At 34.6% G+C, this 21,218-nt stretch overlaps 1 long non-coding RNA gene across 2 annotated transcripts; it reads left to right on the forward strand.

Moving 5' to 3' along the window:
• Positions 1-16,717: 16,717 nt before the first annotated feature.
• LOC141692686 (uncharacterized) lies at positions 16,718-20,303 on the forward strand. 2 transcript variants are annotated; one of them, XR_012562871.1, is made up of 6 exons: positions 16,718-17,176; positions 18,551-18,707; positions 19,233-19,336; positions 19,419-19,476; positions 19,573-19,683; positions 19,993-20,303. It is a non-coding gene; the product is annotated as an uncharacterized LOC141692686 (long non-coding RNA). The 2 variants fall into 2 exon arrangements; XR_012562870.1 differs by having other exon boundaries at positions 16,719-17,176; positions 19,625-19,683.
• Positions 20,304-21,218: the final 915 nt, after the last annotated feature.

The raw sequence follows: 21,218 nt of genomic DNA on the forward strand, positions 1-21,218 counted from the left end.
CTATTTATGAGAGTGGTGAGGACCAAATAGTTACTGAGTTAAACCCGGTCAGGAAGCCAAGGAAGTCAAGGAAGGTTGAGTTGACCACTTAAATGGTCACCTATGCATCTTCTCAAAAAGATGTAGTTGTAACAAAGGGGTTTGAACAGACTATAGGGGCACCTTCTCAATAAGGTGTCTCTATTGAACAAAGAAGTCTCCCACTGCATTATGTAAAGAGTCTGCACAAAGAAGTAATTTGGATGGCACAAAAAATGAGAGCACATCAGTTGAAACTCCCTCATTAACTTAGGGGGAGTTACAAAATCAGTTCTAAAATATCAAATCTTATTTCTCAAATTTCTTTTTCTTAAACTGAAATGCTTGAATCCAATTCTCAGGCCTTGCCAAAATCAAGTGACACAATTCAAGAAACTGTGATCACCCCTTAGACACTACAATTAGGTGGTGAGAGGCTACATGTTGAGGTAGACCTTGATGACACCATCACAAACACATGGGTTTCATCATTTTTCACTGAAGACCCTGTGCATGTTACCTTAGCACCTTTATGTGCACCATAGTCTTCACATCCTTCTAGGTTTGAGGGTAGTCCTCTTGAGGGGGAGCTACACAAATCCTCTCAAATTCAATTGGAGGTTTCTTAAGTGGGAACAACTTCCCTCAAAACCCTAGTTGAAATTGCATCGTCAATTGAAGCTAGGAGTACAATTGGCACTGATCCAGTCATTGAGGAGACAAATATAGCATATTGAAGTGTCGGTTTCTTGCAAGAGGAACAAGGGTTTGAGGGTATGGTACATGATAGTAACCTAGCCTACTCCCCTCCAATTCAAATGAAGGTTCCCACTAGTTGTGAACAACAAACTGTCACAACTACAACTCATGACGTAAGTCAAGATGTGATTCATGTCACTGGTACTGTTACCACCTCCATCCCAAACACTACAACAGACCAACCATCAAACCCAAACACTACACCTCAACCATCTCATCTCATCTCTCAATGGCTAAATAATGCTCAAACTCATCCAAGCACTCTGAATGACTTTCTTGTAGATCAACTAGTTGGACTTACAAATATTACCCAACAGTTACTCATAACTGACATGTCCAATCAGGATTATCAAGCTATCTTGTTGTCATACAAAGAAGATGTGGAAGAAATCGGTGACAGACAGGATTGATCAACTTGTGCCATCTCATATTGAGATAAAAAATAAGTTCAAAAATTTGCTGAGAAGATGGGCAAGTTGGATTTCACTGGTGTAGAGATCAGCATCAAGAATCTAAAGCAATCATTTCCAACTCTTCATGAAGTTGTCCAACAACAAATAACAAGCAACAATGACACAAAGGTCAAGTTGGAGCAGTTTCACAAAGCCAGATATGAACCTTCAGCCTTATTGATTGAGTAAATTAAAGAATCAATTCAAGCTACCTTTGGTGCTCCTCTCTAACCGGATCTCAACCTCTACCTTCTATATCTACCTCAACTAATCTACCGATACAGAATCTTCAAGATTAGGTCACAGAACTTCAAGCATCACTACACCATAGATGGCCTAATTGCACGTTTTTGCATGGTGTTGCCTTAGAAAACATTACAGTAGGTATGAAATTATGACTGTAATATCCAGGATATAGTGTGTAATTATTTTTATCAATAAATAATTATTATATAATTATTATGTGAATTTTGGTGAATTATCTGATGATTGGTATTGATATTTAGATGTTTATATGTGATGAAATGAGAGTATGTTAATTTTAAAATGTCCTGAATAAAATATAGATAATTGTGATATTTTATGGTAATTTTTGGATTGTTATATGATTTATAAATGATGTATAGATTTAATAATTATTTTGTAAATAATTACAAAACTATTTTATAAAATCGGGAATCGTCCAACTTCAACCGTTTTTTACGTTTTTACAACACGAAACTCTTCGTAAAACTCCTTCCTAATATATTCTGATTATTCTGAACATTTTCCGTATTTTGACTTTTTTAATCCGGAGTATGGTTTGACCCGTACGAGTCCCGACGTAAAATTTTCGATACGATAATCATTTTGATAAATCAATAAAACCCGTATTCTTGAGAGGCGGGATATTATTACATTATTTTCGTATAAAGTGTTTTATAAGAAGCCGATTATGATAATTATCCAATACGGGTATCAAATGGGATCATTTTTCCAGTTACTTAGCGGATACGTAACTTATTTTTTGATCCAATACGATCTAACGGGTATTAATATCTATAAATATAAATAGCCTTTTACTTATTTCATTTTATTCGTATAATCATAATCGAACAATAAAAAAATAGAATTTACAAAGAAAAAACCGTAAAATCATTGTGTTCTTGATAATCAAATCCAAAAACTAAAGCGTTATCGAACTCGGAATCAAACGTGCCATATACCGAATCGAAACTCTCGAAAAGTCCTATCGGAATCAACTATCCATTTCAGTGCAGAAATCAAGGTTATTTTCTTATTTATTTATTTTAATTCAAATTAATTAAAGGTTAATATATGAAATTTTGATGTTGTTGATAAGATTTGATGGCTTAATCTTGTAGATAATTTTATCCTGGTCATTTTGGTATATTATATGATGAATTTGGAGTTCAATAACATGTAGAAAATTGAGTTTAATTATCGAATTAATAAAATTAGGGTTTATGTGTTTGAATGTTCTTAATTGAAATTTGGGCTTTTTTGATTCGAGGGTCATTAGTTAAAATTGATCACATCAGTTTGTAGATCGTGAAAAGACGAATTTATTGATATATATATGGTGAACAAACGATACCAGGATAGCCTTGGTCGAAAAATCAACCGAGGCGGCGACAGAAGATTCAGATGAATTTTCTGGTCAAATCGTCGATCGTTTGGATGATTTGATTCGGCAAGTATGTTTTTGGAAGCAAGAAGTTTCATTCTTGTTAATTTGGCATGTTTGTGGGCATGTTTACAGTTGGCCGGAAAAGCTTGGTGGCCGCTGTTAATGGCAGCCGGCCACCGGAGAAGACGACGGGGGGCTAAATTGTAATATAGCTCACGAAGTTTGCCCTCTTTTATAAAAATAATATTCTTATTTTAAATTTTTCAAAAATAGGACTTATGTTTTGAAAATTTATAAAACAACATTTCTATTTGATTATTTTCAAAAAAATTAATTTTTTATAATTAATTTCAAAAATTATTTTCATTATTTTTAAATTCCAAAAATCAATATTTTTAATTCTGAAAATTATTTTTAATTCGAAAATAAATCTTTATTATTTATTTAATTAATTTTAATTAATAATTAATTAATTTAATAAGTTATTAATCAATTTTAATTGATTAATTAATTAGATTTAATTATTTATTTTGATTTAAAAATTCTGAAAATTATTTCGAGCCTTAAAATATTATTTATATTATTTTCGAAGCTCGATAATTATTATTAAATGATTTTAAAGTCAGATTTGGGTGTTCGAACCTTATTATTTAATTTTAAAATGATTCGGAGACCCGTTTATATTCCGAAAAATGTTTAAAAATTCGTATTAAATACTTGGAAAATCATTTTAACCCCGAATCTTCTTTAAATAATTATTTTAATTGGATATTATACGTGATACATGTTATATGTGGTATGATTGATAAATAATATGCCTGTTTATGCATTGTTTGACGGTTTTATTCATAACTTTCGATCCGTACGTCGGATTTGGGTGAGACGAAGGGTAGATAGAAGCTTGTAACAAATAGAGATATGAGAATGAGTATTGATAAATACATACAATATTTAATAGGGGAAGCGAGACATAGGAAGGGAAAGCAAGTGGTTGGAGAGTGAGGATTAGTAGACGAGTAGAAATAAAGTGAAAGCGAATTGCAATAAGGCAAGTACTTTCGAACCTTCATGTTATCTTGCAAGTGTTCCTACTATTTCTTATTATATATTGCAAGTATCTTCAAACCTTCTTCATATATGTTGTAAGTATTTCTGTTCATTCTTGTGACATTGCAAGTACTTTGAAGTACTTAACCCTAAACCCTGATTCTTATTGATCTTGAGCCATAAGCCTGATTCTTCGTAAACCATTGATTGTTGAATTCTCAGATACAAACCACAAATATACGATACTACTCCACAAATACATATATACCACATACTGATTCTTGATATGGAATTGCTTAACATACAAACTTTTATGCCTTGTGTAACAGAAGACCCATCCTTGTAACCATTGAACCCTTGGTCTTCTACTTTCTGATTCTTTCCTTGGATTGAAAGTCAATCTTCCTGTTTACCTTGTTATACCTTCAGGGTATTCTGAATCACCCTATGCTTCAAGATAAATGTTGTTTATTGTTCAACTTATTGATTTACATTGTTTATCATGTTTTTTTATAGAAGTGGATTGCTTTTAAATATGGAGCAGATTCGTGGTCGAACCAGATTCGTGGTCATAATAGGCCAATGTGTGCCTTGGATCCAGTATATAGAGCAAAGCTGAGAGCCTTGCTCAGGGTTAGTGCATGACTGATTAACAGCCTAACCTTGGTTTTTAAAATAAAAGTGAATATCCAATTTTAATCATTGCTTATCAGAAAAATTGATTCCTTATATCATTTCAATTGATCATTATTTAATTTCAGTGTTGTCATTTTGACTTGTTGAGCTAGTTAGCTCACTCTTGCAAATCTGTTTATGTTCTTTTCCAGTTAAAAAGGAAACTGGTGGTAGCGAGGATCCCTAGACAAGCGTGCGAGCTAGGTTTCCAGGTTAAAATGGAATAAGCTAGCCGATGGTGTTTGTCTTAGTTTGTGTTGAAAGTTTGTAATAAAGTTTTACTTCAGTTGTAAGATAAATAAATTGGGATTTGTTACGTTTGTAATATAAATAAGGTTATGGCTTGTGGGAATACTTTAAACTGTTTCAATCCGTGGATTATGGTAAGTAGGGTCATTGCATACATAATATTTCATAAATAGGTTTAAATATGGTGTGTGTGTTGTGGACCCCAAACTTCTGACCCGAGTTTGGAGGGCGCCACAGGTTTGACATCAGAGCTACAGTTTAAACGTCACTGCCACAAGCCTAGATTGTTGAGAATGGATATAGGGATAAGATTAGGATTAAAAAATAGAAAAATAGGACGTTGAGAGGTTGAGTATGACTAAGTAGTAGGTTTTAGTATGATTCGTGATGAAATTCGAGATTCTTATCTAGAAACATAATTTTCAGATAGTGGTGATGGCAGATTCCTTTATTCCGATATCATCTGACCATTCAGAGCCTTCAGTTCAAAGACCGTCATCTGATCCAAGCCCTGCTCTTCCACCAGTGTCAGCTATAATACTAGTTGTGACAGTTGCACCACTGCGAACTATTCCACCTCCAGGTGTGAGACCACCTATTCGAGGACCCCCACCTGCTAATTCTGACTCTGCTGGACATTCGATTGCGGGTGCATCTTTTCAGTTTACTCCACACCCTAATCCATATCATAAGTATGAGGCTCTTCTTTTGGAATGAGAAGCCCTGTTGGCACAGATTCAGGAGCTACAACATATTATAAGGACTATAGATGTTGACAGGAATGTGAGGGAGCTTTGGAATAAGATTCAGGTGACTCGGAGAATACTCGAGGCTAGGTCTCATGGAGCTACTTGTGAGTATGCAGCTCCAGATGCTCTTATGTGATGGGCCAGAGAGGTATTGGAGGATTTTGAGAGGCTTGGTGGACCAGAGTTTCCTTGAAACTAGACGACAGAACTGATGTGACAGCTGATATATGTATAATAGTGTGTAATGCGTATCATTAGACTGTTGGTACATAAATAAACTAGACTTGCTGAATAATGGATAAGCCTGTTGTACCTTTGCCTTTAATAAAACGTCTTCACGCTTGTACTACCAAACTTCGATATATATATATATATATATATATATATATATATATCAGTACCTTTCCTTTTCCAGCATTGTCATTTACTTTACTATACCTGTTTTATCTTACTGCACCGGCTATAAACTCTTGTGATAACATGTACCCTTTTTCCCCTAACTATTTACATTCCGTAAAGAAGCATGCAATTTACTTAGTTCAACTATTGAAAATGTTTTCAAAAAGAGATATTTCTGTTTTACAAGAAAACTTTTCATAAAAAGGATTTTAATTTAAAGGCTAAATAAGTAGTTTGATTCTTTACAGAAAATACCTCCTAGAAGAAATACCCATCCCACCAACCAAAATGAAGAAACCAACAACAAAACCTAAGACAATAATAACCAGAATGCAAATCTAGGTCCCATAGACCCAACTGTAGCCCAGACTTTTCCAGATCTTGGCCCAACAAACAGTCCACTGACTCAACAACAACAGAGGCAGACTAATCCTCAGGTAACCTTTAAGACTTTTCAGGCGGTGAATCCACCAGAATTTAAATGTTCTGTAGATCCGATTGAGGCAAGAGTTTGGTTGAAGGAAATTGAGAAGGCATTTTCCTTAGTCAAGGTGAGAGAGGAACAAAAATCTGAGTTTGCAAGTTACTACTTGAAGAATAAAGCCACCTACTGGTGGGAAACTGTTAAGACATTGGAAGGTACAAATGATGTTGTGTGGGATAGATTTAAGGAGTTGTTTTTAGAGAAGTATTTCCTTCAGTTTGTTAGATATATTTGAGATGTCATGTCTAATCTGTTGTGTTTAGTTTTGTAATAACCCCAATTTTTGGAATTTTTGAAACCCTTATGAATAGTGTTATGCTGAATAAGAAAACTTTTCATGCCACACTATGTAGGGGTTCTTTTATTGATCTTCTGGGATATTATTAGTACTCTATGTGGTATATAAGTGTATGTAAAGATCTTCAGAACCCAAATTTGAACCTTTTGATTTTTCCCGAGAATCCACCAGATACCGAAAGAATTGAGTATAAGGTAACATGATTGAAAGGATTTAAATTCAAGGATTATAAGAGAGGATCATAAAAGGAATATAATATATTGAGAAAGGTTAAGGGAACCCAAGTAATAAAATCCCGGGTATGATCCCTCAAACGATAAACGAGAACGAAAGTTAAGCGAACCGTATAACAGATCAGCGGTTATTAGGCAAGCAATTAAGAGTTAATCAAGGAGGTTAGGGATGATGATGTCATCAAACCAACAAGATGACATAGGAAAGGTGACATAAGCATGACATAAGGGAAGGAGGTGTGGTTGATTTATAACCACACAATTTTTTTTCATGGTTAAAAATGATTAAAGCAAAACAAAAGTCAACCAACCAAGGCAAATCAAAACAAATCACAAAAAAAACACAAAACACTCCATTTCTTCATCAAGCTCTCGGCTTTTCCATGGAAAAGCAAGGGAAATTTTTCAAAACTTAAGCTACACACCTTCATAATTCAAGAGGTTTGTTTCTTTAGCTTCTATAATTCATAACTTAGATGAGCCATAAGTTTAAGCTCAAGATTCCATGATTATCATAGCTAATCAATTCATCAAAGTTCTTGGTGAATAGTGTTTTTCAAGAACTTGAAATTTTGATCTTGTGTTTTTGTTTAGATATAGCTTTGGTAAGGATTTTCAAGGGTGATTCCAAGCTCCCTAGTACTTTTACTCACCAAGAAAGGTATAATCTCATACCCTAGCCCTACTTTTGTATAAATTAGAGTTAGCATGTTTGGTATGGTTCATGAGAGGCATGGTTATTGTGTATTTAGAGATTGGTTGGTTTTGTGATGTGTTTGGAGTTGTAAATCTTGTTGATTAGTTAAAGAACTTAAGTAAAGCTTTTAGTTCATGTGGGGAATAAGTATAAATTGTTAATGTTGAGTTGTTGGGGCTGTTATGATGTAGTATGGATGGATTTTTGATTGGGTTGTGCTTGTGGATTGATTGTGGGTTGAATTGGAGTGTTTTAAATTTGGGTAATCGCGTAAACATAGCCGTCGTAATGTCCGATTTACTTTAGACTGTTTTTGTTCTTAACATTAGGACCCGTGAACTCACTGCTAGGTTTGACCATTACCATGATTAGATAGTTCACGTTACGAGCTTCATTTTGATATGTAGTTCGTTTGAATCCGATATACGGTTTAGGAGAAACGACCATTTTAAGTAACGGCGTTTCACGAACGAACCATTACCCCTCGCCTTACTTTGAAACCTTGGTTAAGGACCTTAAATGACTAATTGGGGTAAGAAACTATTATGTAAAGTGGGTTAGGCAGTTGGTAAGGTACTAGCGAAAGAATCGCCATAAAACCCTTAATGGTTAATTTATTAAAAATGATGGAGCCGAGGGTACTCGAGCGACTTAAGTAAATCGTTAAGCGCGAAAGCGAACGTTAGGACTCTAAATGGTTAAAGTCTAGTTTCTTAAGCGACCGGGGTTTAATTCCAACTTATGTTGTTGTTCATAGGTTATCGGACCCACTCTAAGCTTAAGTCTATCCGGGAGCACTCAGGCAAGTTTTCTACCCGTTATACTGTTGTTGTGATGTATATATGTATATGCATTATCTTGTGATAGATGCATGTTGGTTAATTAGCAAATTTTGCGATATATTGAATCATGCTGATATGGTATATATATGCATGTCTGTTTCGTAATCTTGACATATATCTGTTGATTCAGTTGATAATACCTATGCTACAGATAAGAGGTATTTGCATATACCCTTAGTATAGGGGACCCAAAGGTGAACTTTTTTCTAAAACCGGGAGTCGATGCTCCCGAGTATAATATATATATATATATTTATATATATATATATATGAATAGTTTTTAAAACTATGAATCAAATAAGGTTTATTCGATAACCTTATTTTATTAATGAATATTATTTTGAATATTCATTCGAGGGGCTTATGACTCCGTTGATTTTATTATTGAATATTATTTTGAATATTCATTCAAGGACTTATGACTCCGATTATTTACTAATTATTATTCTTAATTTTATTAAAGAATAATGTGTCGATAATCAAACTTACTTTTGATTATTCAAATAAAGATAGTACTTTCGTATAAGTATATCTTTGGTTATTTAATAATCATTGCAAGTATAAGTTTTACAAATTCTACTTCAATTATTTTTATAAAGATTATTCTTTATGGGAATATTATTTAAATAATAATATTCAGATATTTTCTAATATATTGGGACTGATTTATCTTATTAAATCAGCATTACTCCAAACATTCTTAAAAATGTTTTGTGAGTCTTCAAAATGATTTTAAAAGTTAGAGCGGATCCCAAAACTCATTTTATATTTAAGATCCTCCTTTCGAAGGGGATTTAAATACTCGCTCAAAACCTGAGGGATCCGGCTCTGTGGTGTGTTTTATATTCGCAACAAGGTTGCTGTCTTGATAAAAGAGTTTTTGATTACTTACCCAATACTCGGGAAGTAAAATTCTTGGAACAAGTTAATCCATTAACAGGCATCGCCTGGGAAATATCGGTGAGTTTTCCTTTCCAACTAGATACGACTTATTGGTGGAGTCGTATCAACAAGTTCTACTTGGGGAAGGTGAGGACGAGCTTTACGTTTCAGAGTCATGGATTTCATCTGAACTAGGAGTGGCGTAAGTGGTCGAGTGGCGCCGGCCCAGCCTTATTATATTGGCCCAAATGGCCTGGAAGTTCTGCTAAGACGGTACATTCCTTAGGAGTCCAGTGTTCGGTTGACAAGTAAATCCGACAGGTTCTCCTCTACATGTAGAAAATGGTGGGGTTGTACTACTACGACTGATCATCGTAAGTGGTCTTCCTGGCGGGACAAAACTCCCGTAATGAGTTCATCATCCAATTGGATATTTCTGCAACACTACCCAGAGCACTTCGATAGGAAGGCTACGGTTGGGATTGTTGAGTGTTGGCAGGGTCAAGCTTTCAAAATGATGTTTGCATCAAATGAAGTATCTCGTAACTTCATTTTATTTTGATGATATTTTAAAGATTGATTCTATACAAGTTTTGTCTCGTAGCTTAATCTATGGGATGAACTATTTATACATTGAACGGTGGTAGTTCAAGTAGTATTCGGAAAAGATATAAGTATATGGAAGTATCTTGTAACTTCATCTTTTAAACTTATATCTAGTAAATGATTATCTTATGCATGACAAAGATTTTCAGAAAAACGTTGAGACAAGGTTAGATATATGAGATCACCTTGCAACGATATTTTTATACAGTTATAAATTGGAACTCTGTGTATATTATGCATGGCCGAGGATTTCAAAGATTTTGAAAAGTTTATATACATATATACTAAATATTAATGCAACTTGGTCGCATTAAGAGGTCAAACTTGGTTCAATTCTTCTTGACCAAGACTTTCATGAGTGCTATGAGAATGCTCATATATTGTTAATCATTATACATATTATTTTGGTGGGCTTGTTGCTCACCCTTGCTTTCTTCTTTCATCACACAACAACAGCTAGACAAGATGAACAGGATCAAGCTCCCAATTCGCGAGCGGATAGGAAACGTTTCGCAGTTTCGTGTAGGCGTTGATGCCGCCGTAGCTGAGGTAGGAACTACCAATAGGCTAGGTTTTCAACTATTGAAGAACCAGACTTATGTATATTATGAATTGTAATAATGGCAAGGAATATGTAAATTATTCAGAAACCCTTTTGAGGTATAATGACTTATAATTGTGGAATAAAATGACTTGTGTTATTTTTGGTATTCATCTCTGAGACTATAACTTGTGGTGTGTGTGTATATTGTGGGGTCACAGTACGCAATAGTTGGTTGACTGTTAAGATTAAGTATTGATAAGGGAAATGGAACTCGTGACAACCCGAATCCCCGACCCCAGATTTGGGGGTGGTACAAGTTTTCAGAACTTAGTATCAGGACTTACTGGAAATCAGAACTTACTGAAGTCAGAACTTATATCAGAACTTAAGGTCGTCAGGATTTATATCAGGACTTAAGTGCGGATACTTCAGATAAGGAAAGCAGCTGATTTACAGGAAAAGATCGTGACTAAAACAATAGAAGATATGCATGAAGAGTTAGAATACTAGAAGACTTGTAGAAGATATCTGATTGATATATTTTAGGAGACAAAATTATATTCCATATCAATTAGAAGATATCTTGTAACTGTGTACTATATAAACACAACTTAGGGTTTACACAATATGTGTTATCATTCACGAGAAAGATTAAATATTGTAACCTGGCAGCTCTTAGTGATATTATTCATTACTGAGAGAGAACAACTGTTCTATTGTAACATAGTTTATTATATTGAATATACTTGATTACTGTTACATACTTGTGTTCGAAATCGATTTGATTGTATAAACACTATATTCAACCCCCTTCTATGATGTTGTGTGACCAAACAGTTCAGGATTAAATGGAATTAAAATTTCTGGAGCTAAAGCAGGGAAATATGTCAGTGACAGATTATGAAAGTAAGTTTGAGGAGTTGTCTAGGTTTGTGCCATCATATGTGGACACTAATAGGAAGAAAGCTAAGAGGTTCCAGCAAGGTCTTAAACCATGGATCCGAGGGAAAGTGGCTATATTTGAACTGGACACGTATGCGGGAATTGTGTAGAAGGCTATGCTTGCGGAGATGTAAAGTGAAATGTCACAGAAGGAGAAGGAGAGTAAGAAGAGGCAGTTTGAAGGAAATGAAGGACAGTCTCAAGCAGGGAAGTTTCCAAATTTTAATCAGAATAAAGGCAAGTTCCAGCCCGGAAGGTATTTTAGCATACAAAATGCAGGAAATGGAGGACAAGGTAACCATCCAGCCACTGGGAATCAGCCAACCCAGCAGAGGCCAGCTTTACCTAACTTCCAAGTATGTGGAAAGAAGCATGGAGGAGTTTGCAACAAGCTGAATGTGGTATGTTACATAAGCAACCAGAGGGAGCACTATTCAAGGGAGTGACATAATCAACCAGCCAGAGAGCCAACCAACAAGGATCAGCCTACCAGGTTTCAGGCGGGCAAAGTTCCAGCAATTGGGTTTACATGTTTCGAGTGCGGAAAGCCATGACATATCGCAAGGGATTGCAAGACACCAGTTCCAGTCAATAATACGATGAGAATCATGAGAGTTACTCGAACATGAATGAACCTTCCAGAGCTAGAGTTTATGACATGTCTGTGAAAGATGCTATCATGGACACTAATGTTGTGGCAGGTACGCTTAATGTGAATTATTTATGTGCTAAAGTGCTAGTGGATTCGGGAGCAACTCGATCATTTATTTCTCAAGATTTTATTGATAAGTTGAATTTTCCAGTTGAATTGTTAAGTGAGATTATGATGGTAGAATTAGCAAATAAGGAGCGTGTATCTGTGAACCAAGTATGTAAGGACTGTGAGATTGAGATTTCTGGCACTAAGTTTAGTGCTGACTTGATACCATTTAAGTTAGGAGAGTTTGACGTTATATTAGTAATGGACTGAGTATCTAAGCAATTTTGAAGATGCCAAGCGAGAAATGGTGACGTTTAATGGTCAGAAGTAAACAAAGAAGTTCTTAACCATAATCCAAGCTAAGAAGTTACTACGACAAGGATACGGACATTTCATTGCTTATGTGATAGACAGAAGTCAGGAGCCAACAAAACTAGAAGACATTCCTGTGGTAAATGAATTTTCAGACGTGTTTCCAGACGAATTATCAGGACTACCTCCAGATAGAGAAATTGAGTTTGCGATCGACTTAACACCTAGAACAGAACCAATATCTAAGGCCCCGTACAGAATGGCACCAGTTGAAATGAAGGAGTTAGCAAAACAATTACAAGAGTTGTTAAAAAAGGAGTGATTCGACCCAGTGTATCCCCATGGGGTGCACTGGTACTATTTGTTAAGAAGAAAGACAGAAGCATGAGGTTATGCATCGACTACCGAAAACTCAATAAGCTTACAATCAAGAATAAGTATCCACAACCTCGAATTGACGATTTATTTGATCAGCTGAAAGGAGACAAATATTTCTCTAAGATTGATTTGAGATCTAGATATCACCAGTTGAAGATTAAGCCCGGAGATATATCAAAGGTAGCTTTTAGAACAAGGTATGGTCATTATGAATTCTTAGTGATGTCTTTTGGATTGACCAATGCCCCAACAGCATTTATGGACTTGATGAACATAATTTTTAAGGAATATTTGGACAAGTTTGTCACTGTGTTTATTGATGATATTTTGATCTACTTAAAGTCAACGGAAGATCATGCGGAGCATCTAAGGATATATTTAGAAATTTTAAGAAAGAAGAAATTGTATGCCAAGTTTTCAAAGTGCGAATTTTGGTTACAAGAAGTTCAATTCTTAGGACACGTAGTATGTAATGAAGGAATTAAAATGGTCCCGGCGAAGATTGAAGCTCTTATGAATTGGGAAAGGCCAAAAACACAAACAGAAGTAAGCAGTATCCTAGGATTGGAAGGATATTATCGACGATTTATTCAAGATTTCTCGAAGATTGTGACACCTTTGATGAAGCTTACCAGGAAGAATGAGAAGTTTATATGGAACGAGAAATGTGAAGAAAGTTTCCAGGAATTGAAGAAGAGATTAATCACGACACCTGTTTTGTCACTTCCAGATGATCAAGGAAATTTTTTAATCTATAGTGATGCTTCACATGGATTAGGTTTTGTTTTGATGCAGCATGATAAAGTTATTGCATATGCATCTAGACAACTGAAACCTCATGAGCAGAAGTATCCTACTCATGACTTAGAACTAGCAGCAATAGAATTCGCCTTGAAGATTTGGAGACATTATCTAGACGGAGAAAGATGAGAGATTTATACGGATCATAAAAGTTTAAAATACATATTCACCCAAAAGGAACTTAATATGAGACAGCGAAGATGGTTGGAGTTGATCAAGGACTATGATTGCACGATTAACTATCACCCAGGTAAAGCAAACGTAGTATCAGATGCATTAAGAAGAAAGGAAAGATTGAATGTGCTAACAGTACCCGATGAACTATACAAGGAATTTCAAAAGTTGGAATTGGAAGTAAAAATTTGTAAGCCTAATGAAGCAAAGATGTATAGTATGACATTTCAGCCAGAATTGCTAGAGAAGACAAAGAAATGTCAAGAGGAAATAATGGATCAAGATATCAATCATTTGGTCGGAGAAGAGTTATGCACTCAGAAAGACGATCAAGGCATTCTAAGATTTTCTTCCAGAATTTGGATTCCACCAGTGGCAGAATTGAAGAATGAAATTCTACAGGAAGCTCACAACTTAAGGTATTCCATCCATCCAGAAAGTACCAAGATGTACAGAGATTTAAAAAAGAATTATTGGTGGCCGGATATGAAAAGAGAAATTATGGAATGGGTTAGCAAATGTTACACGTGTCAAAGAGTTAAGGTGGAGCACAAGAGACCAAGTGGATTAATACAACCGTTAGAGATTCCAGAGTGGAAATGGGAGCACATTGCTATGGATTTTAGAATCGGCTTACCAAGGAAGAAAGAGAACCACGATGTTATTTGGGTTACAGTGGACAAACTAACCAAATCAGCTCACTTCTTGCCTATTAATGAAAGATTCTCGTTGGACAAGTTGGTTCACATGTATTTAAAGGAAATAGTAGTCCGTCATGGAGTCCTTGTGTCTGTTGTATCTGATCGAGATCCACGATTCAATTCAAGATTTTGTAGAAGTTTTCAAGAATGCTTGGGAACTAAATTAAATATGAGTACAACTTATCATCCACAAACTGACGGCCAAAGCGAGAGAACAATCTAGATGATTGAAAATATGTTACGTGTTTGTGCCATTGATTTCAAAGGAAGTTGGGATGAGCATTTACCCTTAGTGGAATTTGCTTAGAATAATAGTTATCATTCCAGTATTGGAATGCCTCCCTATGAAGCTCTTTATGGACGCAAATATCGATCACCGGTGTATTGGGACGAAGTCGGAGAACGTAAGATACTTAGACCCGAATTGGTGCAGCAGACAAAAGAAGTTGTGGAAGTCATCCCGAAAAGGTTTATTGCAGCACAAAATCGTCAAAGGAAGTATACAGATCAATCCAGAAAGGATATGGAATTCAAAGAAGGAGATCTAGTGTTACTGAATGTGTCACACTGGAAAGGATTGACTAGATTTGGAAAGAAAGGAAAGCTGAGTCCTAGATATGTTGGACCTTTTGAAATTTTGAAACGTGTCGTCAAGGTAGCATATAAATTGGCGTTACCCCCGCACATGGAGCACATTCATAATGTATTTCACGTATCGATGCTTAAGAAGTATAATCCAGACTCTAGGCATGTGATCGAATATGAGCCGATAGAACTTCAGGAAGATTTATCTTATGTAGAGAATCCAATAGAGATTCTAGAAAAGAGAGAAAAGATATTGTGGAATAAAGTTGTAAATTTAGTAAGAGTACTGTGGAGGAACCTAAAGATTGAAGAGTCAACCTGGAACTAGAAAGTGATATGCGAGAAAAGTACCCTCATTTGTTTACTTAGGAGATTCTGAGGACATAATCCTTTTAATGGGGGAACGATGTAATATCCGGGATATAGCGTGTAATTATTTTTATTAGTAAATAATTATTATGTGATTATTATGTGAATTTTGGTGAATTATCTGATGATTGGTATTGATATTTAGATGTTTATATGTGATAAAATGGGAGTATGTTAATTTTATTATGCCCAGATTGTGATATTTTCTGGTAATTTTTGGATTGTTATATGATTTATAAATGATGTATAGATTTAATAATTATTTTCTGAATAATTACAAAATTATTTTATAAAACCGGGAATCGTCCAACTTCAACCATTTTATACGTTTTTACAACCCGAAACTCTTCGAAAAACTCATTCCTAACCTAATCTGATTATTCTGAACATTTTCCGTATTTTGACTTTTTCAATCCGGAGTACGGTTTGACCCATACGAGTCCCATCGTAAAATTTTTGATACGATAATTGTTTTGATAAATCAATAAAACCCGTATTCTCGAGAGGCGGGATATTATTACATTATTTTTGTATAAAGTGTTTTAGAAGAAGCCAGTTTTGATAATTATCCAATACAAATATCAAATCGGATCATTTTTGGAGTTACTTAACGGATAAGTAACTTATTTTTCGATCCAATACGATCCAACAGGTATTAATATCTATAAATATATATAGCCTTTTACTTATTTCATTTTATTCGTATAATCATAATCGAACAGTAAAAATATAGAATTTACAGAGAAAAATCCGTAAAATCATTGTGTTCTTGAGAATCAAATCCAAAAACGAAAGCGTTATCGAACTCTGAATCAAACGTGCCATTTCAGTGCAGAAACCAAGGTTATTTTCTTATTTATTTATTTTAATTCAAATGAATTAAACATTAATAAATTATTCATTTTTTATGATTTTCGAAATATTTTCATAAAATTTATAATAAATGAATTGATTTAAATAATTAATTATATAAAACTATTAATTTTTAAAATCACTAAAACATTTTTTTATAGAAATTAAAGTTTGTAACTGCTTTGACTAATTAAAAATTTATTAAATTAATAATAACAGTAATGAATATAATGCTATAAAAGTATAAGAATATTTATAAAATTCGAAAAAGAAAGAATTAAATAATGAAAAGAAATAGAATGGAAGCTAATATTTATTTTGGATATCGCCTCAAAGTTTCATGGTGGGGCGGCTAAAGTTGAAACAGAGCTGGACTTTAAAATTTTAGGCAAATCAAAGGGGCAATAAATTTAGGGTTTCAATTGCAGCTGCGGGTTTGGGAAAGAAAGTCTATGAATCATGGTTTTGTGCTCTAACATCTTTCTGTCCCCTTTCAGAATAGAGGTACGAAATCTCTCTCTTTCTCTCTCTCTCTATCCCCTTACTAATTAAGCGCGCTCTCTCTCTCCCTCTCTCCATGGCTTCTCTCTCCTATATTAACTTTGTTATCATATCTTCCACCTCCGGCGACTTGCTTTTACTCCCTCCGATCGGCTTTCCGGCACCGACCTCCGTCGTTCGCGGTGGTGCTTTGCTCTTCTAATATTGCGAGAGGTGTCGTTGAATTAATAGTGGACAATAAGTCATCTCTCTCCTCCTTGCATTCTGGCACATTTCTCGATGCTCGCGCCAGTGACGGTACTCTTCTCATCCAACGCTAACATATTCTCGGTGCATTTTTTGTGTTAATATACTCAATTTATGTAAATTTGGTTTAATTAGTTTCAAATTTGTATTTGTTGCATTTGTAATTGTTATATGCAATAATGATCAAATTGTACAAAGATGCAGAAGATGATCTATTTGCTGAACTGGTGGATTTTTTTTTAAGTCTTCGCAGACTATTTTTTTCCAAATTAATCCATACTGCCTGCAGATTTTACTTTGATAAGGATGTAAGAAATACAATTTAAGAAATTCCTGTTCCTCTGTGTTATTTTTTTTTTAAAACCTAGATACTTTTAACAGCTTCCCCCTGCATCAAAATGTACCTTTGTCAGCGCTGAAGCAATTTCACCGCGAAATATACATGCACGATATAGGATTATTAGTGACAAACATTCTTATGCTCGTATACCAAGTAATTCTGTTTTGTAAAGTGGACTTTGTACTTGTGAGTTAAGAGTATTATCCTCTGTATTTTATGTAACAGTAAATATGTTTGCTCACAGCTAGCTGTCGTAGGCAAAACAAGGGAATGGTAAACAACAGGGCTAGATTTTTAGGTTGTATATTTGATTCGGGATAAGGTTACTAAAATTCAACCATCAGTAGTTGTTTTATAAGATTTACTAGAGGTTGAGTTGCTTCAGGTCTATATCACTAAATTCTTTTTGAAAATTAAATACCATCAATAACGCTCTCCACAGTTAAACAATACCATATTTAGTAATGTTTGTAATAAAATTGAAATTAGTACCATGTCAAGTTTTGCGGCCAACTTAATTACAGACAAGAGCATGAGCTCAATAATATTTTATTGATTATTAGTACCATGTCAAGTTTGTAGAAGTAGTTGTACCTCGTTCAGCTGTTCCTGCAATTTATGGTGATGATGGTGGATGTTTGAAGCAAATCCGGGAGGTATATCTCATGGTCGAAGTTTCTATGAAAATTACACTTCTGCTGGAAAGGAATGTGCAGAATAATGTTTTCGTATTAGCAATCTTAATTTTTTCCCCTTATCTAACTTATCGAAGAACACACCTACATTCATATCTTTCCTGATCAACTCCATGATATGTTCGTGATTGTTTTTTCTTTCTTCAGCATACATTTATGACAAGCTGGACGTCGTATATATTTACATTCTAATTTTCCAGACAATCTATAGCTTACTGTAATTTAAATCATAATGACGACCAAATAGACTAATTCACTATTTTTATGACCTGCTGGACGTCCTATATATTTGTACTCTACTTTGCTCCAAGTCAAATAACACAGGATTATTACTATAAATATGTTGAATATAAGAGAACTATAATTCTGATGAAACTAATATTGTTTCAGATATCCGATGCCAAAATCACAATCAATGATCCAAAACCCGGAGCAACAGAAACTGCAATAATAATATCCGGTACTCCTGAACAGACACATGCCGCACAGAGTCTTATTCAAGCATTTGTTATTAGCAAGTCTAATACTGCATGATAGTTGAATTGAGGTAAGGCTCCTGGTTTCCGTTTTTACTTAGTTAAACAATCTTCCAAATTTGTTAACGACATAGCACATATATTGCAGATGACTTTGCATTTTTGATGTTAGCGTCTTTTTTTCAGCATAAGATTATGGTTACCTTGCATATTGCTGTTAGTTACTTTCTGTAAGCAGAAGAGTGTGGCAACTGTAGTACAGGTTTTTTAAGGTGGTTCACTAGTATTGCCGATACTTTGTAGATGTACAATTACTGCTTTCCTTTGCTGGAAGGCTATTGGCGAGGGATATCAAGTTGTGGCTATAACGGGGAATGAATGATTCTATTGAAACTAGATGTGTCCACCTTTAACCTACTAACATAGCCTACAGGAATATTGAGTTTACATAAACAAGAATTTTGATTAGACTTTTGTAATAAAAGAGTATTAGTTTCAGACGAAATTCTCCTGCAAATTACATGTATTCAATAATATTATTTGGGGTCCAACTCAATATAGCTAACCTATGCATCTTTTTACCTGTACTTTGTCAGCTCCAAAGGCTTCGCGAAGCAAATCCCATATCATGGTTCGCTTTCCCACCCCTGGTTTTCCTTCAAATATGAAGTGACAACATTGTTCTGAATTTGCCTTCAAGGTTAGTATAACTATTTATATGCAGGTCTTCTTATAAATCAGGAGAAACATCAAAAGTTACAAAGGGGGTTATCTTACTGCAGACTTCAGCACCAAGGCTGTTTCTCGGTTGCATAGGAAATCTGTCAAAGTATAGGGCCGGTAATTATCTGCCCAAGTGAACGACTTTCTTTTCTCGTCTGTTTCACTTTGTTCTGTTTCATCTGACATTATTTTTTCTGATGTTGTTTCCTTCAGTATCATTTTGTTGTTTTGGATATGACTTTTCTGATTCTGATATTTGTTCTAGCTGTGATACTTGTAGTGGCTTCTCTTTCTCCCCAGTGTCACTTTGTTCCATCACATTTGGTAAAGTTTCATTTTGATGTGGAATAATTTAATATATATACTGATCTCTTTATCTTTCTTTATTGCTTTTGCGTACTTGTTTTTTTGCTTATGCTTATCAAAGAATGTTGGGACATACCAACTTCATTAGTTTCTAGAAACATTTGTATATTTTTGGTATTTACCAGGTTGTCAGATCTGCATATCTTTATCATAATCTTTCGGGATAGATTTTCTTTTTAATTTTTTGTGATCACATGAATGATGGAATCTTGTAAATTCAGATCTTTTTTTTGCGCAGTGTCTAATTTACTTTTTTTGTCTATATAGTTGCTGGCAGTACAGCTGCAGCTTATATGAAGTCAAGAAATAGTGCTAAACGACCTGAATTATTCGGTCACCACATTGGAGTGGATAGCAACAGAGAAAGACATGGCAAAGTAGTTGAAAAAAAATATTATCCCACCTTCTAGGATTTAATAGATTTATTTTTTTCCTTAGTTTTTGATATGTACGTGAACGCGTACTTTTATAGAACTTGTTTATAGTTCTTAATAGTAGAATGTAATTTTTATAGAATTTGGTTCAACTCTTTGTAATGGTTCATGAGTTTTATATTTATTAATTTAGTTTGAGTTTTATATTTTGGATATAAATATTTGTCTAATTAATATTATATTTATAAAAATTTAAAGAAAAATAAACAAAAAACTTTTAAAAATGAATATTTTAAAAACTACTCGGCCCATATGTGGGGCCTATTTTTTGTCAGTTAGCATACCTATTACAAAACAAAATCTGTGGTGTTATACTCTAAAAACCCTGTTCAATTGATATTTATAGCAACATATTTTATTGTGTTACCATAGATTGAGACTGATGTGAGGTAAGATACCTATAGTGACAGTCTTAGACCCAACACCGAAAAAGTGTTGCAATAGACCTCTTTTTGCCTATGTCAACATTTTTAGGGGTCTATAATAACACAGTTTTGGTGTTGCTAAAAGCCATCTATGGCGTAGTGCATCCAATATCTCTCTATCGTTTCAAGTGTCTCAATCGACCTCATTGGTTCAAATTCAGCAACAAGACATACATTCCTTGTAGACTCCCACAAACATTTACAAATGCAGAATTCAGTTTCTCTGGGGGCTATTATGGGGGCTTTAAAAATTCCTCTACCAGAATCACCTCAAACTGTTAGAACTACATTCCCTCTACCTTCAATCTATATGCCTGCTACCAAGCCTAATGGGGAGATGGAGTCACAGCTAAAATTACAATCTTCAAGCCAAGTCACAATTCAAATTCAAAAGAATGAAGATGTTGGGATGGAAAGACTATTGAAAGTAGCTGAAGGACCTTGCCTGGACAAAGAATTTGATGAACTTCTCAAGGCTCTCAGAATTAATACAAGAGATAAAGAGAATTTGAAACTATTGGGTAGATATATGAGGAATGATGACACCATGTTGTCAAAAACACAAATCAATACAAAAGATGACATGGATGATGTTATTCCCAAACAATCTAAACAAGAATTACAGAAGGGGGGG

The sequence above is a fragment of the Apium graveolens genome, chromosome 10, assembly GCF_009905375.1.
Source record: "Apium graveolens cultivar Ventura chromosome 10, ASM990537v1, whole genome shotgun sequence".
NCBI lineage: Eukaryota > Viridiplantae > Streptophyta > Magnoliopsida > Apiales > Apiaceae > Apium > Apium graveolens.